The sequence below is a fragment of the Coccinella septempunctata genome, chromosome 6 (assembly GCF_907165205.1).
Source record: "Coccinella septempunctata chromosome 6, icCocSept1.1, whole genome shotgun sequence".
Taxonomy (NCBI): Eukaryota; Metazoa; Arthropoda; class Insecta; order Coleoptera; family Coccinellidae; genus Coccinella; species Coccinella septempunctata.
The window spans coordinates 27,648,183-27,651,785 of record NC_058194.1 but is presented as its reverse complement, the minus strand read 5'-3'; the positions used below and the strand labels follow the sequence as shown (position 1 = coordinate 27,651,785).

The window sequence follows — 3,603 nt, the reverse complement described above, 5'->3', positions numbered from 1 at the left end:
ATACCGCGAACAAGGTAGAGAAGAAATGGTGCCATCCATTAGTTTCAGAGTTGTTAAAAGCAAATGACGTAAGCCGAAAGAGAAAAGGGAGTTATATATAACCCGTTATGATGGCGGGCGGTGACTGCTGGTCTGATTCTCCCTATCGCTGCTTTTGATATGGTTCTTTTTCCGGAATGCTGCTAAATGATCGCATCAATAAGCTGTGGTTGAGTAATAGTTCCAATAAGGAGTCCCTAGAAGGTGGAGAAAATATCATTGTGTTCTCTGGATGAAGTCTATTTTCATTAGGAGAGTTCGATCTCATCGCATCTGAGGAGTTTTGAAAGGAAAACTGGAAGTATTTTCATCTGAATGATTTCTGTGACTAATTTTGCTTGTTTTTTGTGTTCTATGATAAAAAATTTTTTGACACTTCGAAGAACTTTTTGAACCATGCTTCTTTCGATTTGAACCAAGAAGATATAGCAAAGAAGAAGCAACCTTGGAAGGGTGCTGACGTAGAAAGTAGCAAGGGTCAAGCCCCCAGAAGTAAGTTTTTATAGGAGGAACTTTAAATTACTTTCACTTTTATACGAAAATCTTGTCAATCTGATGAATAAGTAACAGGAAGTGCTGGTGATATTTTACCAGTTAGTCGAGTTAGTTTGCCAGCAAGTAACAAGGTCAAGTCCACTGGAGGGAAGTTTTAGAGAAGGTACTCCAAATTACCTTCAACTTTTATACGAAAACTTTGTCAATCTGATGAATAAGTAACAGGAAGTGCTGGTGATATTTTACCAGTTAGTCGAGTTAGTTTGCCAGCAAGTAGCAAGGTCAAGTCCACCGGAGGGAAGTTTTAGAGAAGGTACTCCAAATTACCTTCAACTGTTATACGAAAACTTTGTCAATCTGATGAATAAGTAACAGGAAGTGCTGGTGATATTTTACTAGTTAGTCGAGTTAGTTTGCCAGCAAGTAGCAAGGTCAAGTCCACCGGAGGGAAGTTTTAGAGAAGGTACTTCAAATTACCCTCAACTTTTATACGAAAACTTTGTCAATCTGATGAGTAAGTAACAGGAAGTGCTGGTGATATTTTACCAGTTAGTCGAGTTAGTTTGCCAGCAAGTAACAAGGTCAAGTCCACTGGAGGGAAGTTTTAGAGAAGGTACTCCAAATTACCTTCAACTGTTTTACGAAAACTTTGTCAATCTGATGAATAAGTAACAGGAAGTGCTGGTGATATTTTACTAGTTAGTCGAGTTAGTTTGCCAGCAAGTAGCAAGGTCAAGTCCACCGGAGGGAAGTTTTAGAGAAGGTACTCCAAATTACCTTCAACTGTTATACGAAAACTTTGTCAATCTGATGAATGAGTAACAGGAAGTGCTGGTGATATTTTACTAGTTAGTCGAGTTAGTTTGCCAGCAAGTAGCAAGGTCAAGTCCACCGGAGGGAACTTTTAGAGAAGGTACTCCAAATTACCTTCAACTTTTATACCAAAACTTTTTCAATCTGATGAATAAGTAACAGGAAGTGCTGGTGATATTTTCACCAGTTAGTTGAGTTGGTTTGCCAGCAATTGGCGTAAATACTTCAATGAACTCCTCTGAGTGTATAAAATCTAGTCGATTTAGTTAAGAAATATTTCGACAGCAGCAAATGACAGTTATTGTCACCTGCATTCATGTTTTTATCAAATCCTGTATTCACAAAATGGATTCAATCACCCTGAGATCTAATATTGGTATCTTAGTGACAGCTGGACGAAAAGTTCTTGCGGAAGAAAAGTTTCTGCGGACGAAAATTTGAATTTTTGTTCAGTTCGACGAAAAAAAAATTATTTCACTCACTGGATAAGCGTCAACTTACCCTTGTTCGTATGGGTTGAATAGAGACATCTTTGGACATCAAATTGAAATAATAGTAAAAAGTAATTGAAATACTGCGCAAGTTTGATTGGTGAATGAAAACATTAGCACTTACAACGACAGTACATTCAACCATATCTTCCTTTTAGCTCAGCAAGCTGATGCTGTAGGTACATTTCAATTAAACAAGTGACGAAATTCTTTTCGAAGAACAACAGAATCGTTCCTGCCACTTCCTATAGTTCCAATAAACCCCCCGACAAAGGAGGAATCAGCAATGACGCGAAAAGACGGTATTTATTTCAATTGGAAAAGTCCCATACTATATCTTTTTATCTCGTTGCTTAAATATCGCACAATTGGGTTTGAGGACGCAATATTGCACCCCATTGTTGCTCCTGTTATTATCCCTCCATTGTCGGACCGTCAGCCACGGAAACTTTTCCTTTATTTTCCAGTTGTCATCGGCGAAAACGTAGCACAAGGGCGTTCACTCTCGCGCCAAATGAGAATTTTTCTTTGTTCGTTCAACCGCTGCCGCGGCATGGCGTGATACTAATAAAAGGTGCGGGCTGGACTGTGAAAAGCCGAATGAAAATTCGCGTCACAGAAGGCGAACACTCATTCGATGGTTTCGTTAATCTGGGTAGGGTAGATTGGATCCGGGAGCGTATATATATATATATAAGGATGGATGTACCTGTTCTGTCTGAGGAGAGTTGTAAAAATGTTTCGCTGCGGACAGGATTCGAACCTGTGCGGGTAGAACCCAATGGATTTCAAGTCCATCTCCTTAACCACTCGGACACCGCAGCTTACATTCGGAACACGCGCAACGATGTGTGATAACTTTACGTTATCGTTCAACGATTATCGTCCGACAGTGATCATACAAAATTACTCTCTAGCGGGTTTGCACGCCAGCCAGAAATTCGTACTCCCACAAGTGGTATAACTCTGTAAGAGAAGGGGTTGAAACTGAGGTTCCCAATTAAAAATACGGAGTGCTATCGGTGAAGGGATGTTGGCTTCAGCCGAGGCTTCATCTAAGAACAAAACAGAATTAGAAAAAAATAAAACCCGCCTACAAGCCTATCTCTACACGTACTTTGAATGGAGCGTAATAGTTGGGGAGCCGACGATGCTAAATCAGGATTTTGAAGATTAGATGGTACAATGAAAAAAAGTTCTATGATGTATGCACTTTCAGCGGTGCGGAAAGCGACTGCAGGGTCTCAAAGATGTAAAAAAAATCGTCAGGTGTACATACTCGAGCGTGTCAGCTCAAGATACTGTATATGCCCTACGTGTCTCCGTTAATGAATTCATGCTTATCTGACAGTTTGCGCGGTGGGACTGGCCGTACGGAAGAGTTGAAAATGGTAAACAAAAAAAATTTCCAGCGTGTCAGATTTTTGGAGGATATGTTGATTGGACCCAAACGAAGATACTTTTCAAGGGACTGACAATTTGGACGTGACGCAAGGTCACAGCGGTCCTTGATGATGAAAATGCTTTTTCTTCGAATATTTACCTGTCTGTACCTCTAATCGTTATGGTATTCATTATGAAAGTTGTAGATAATAAAATTCTACACAACTTTTGTCTGAAGCAATTTTTACTCTTAACCGTTCTCGAGTTAGAGGGCGTTAAGGGCGAGGAGCTTAGCCACACATGCGAAAGGGCAAGGTCAATGTAGAATCCCAAACTAATCTACATTCATCCAATTATCAAAATGAAAAGGTATTTCTATGAT

The 3,603-nt window shown here is 39.9% G+C and overlaps 1 non-coding gene across 1 annotated transcript; it reads right to left on the bottom strand.

The window, feature by feature from the left end:
• Window positions 1-2,580: 2,580 nt before the first annotated feature.
• Window positions 2,581-2,662, bottom strand: Trnas-uga. Its single transcript has one exon. It is a non-coding gene; the product is annotated as a tRNA-Ser (tRNA).
• Window positions 2,663-3,603: the final 941 nt, after the last annotated feature.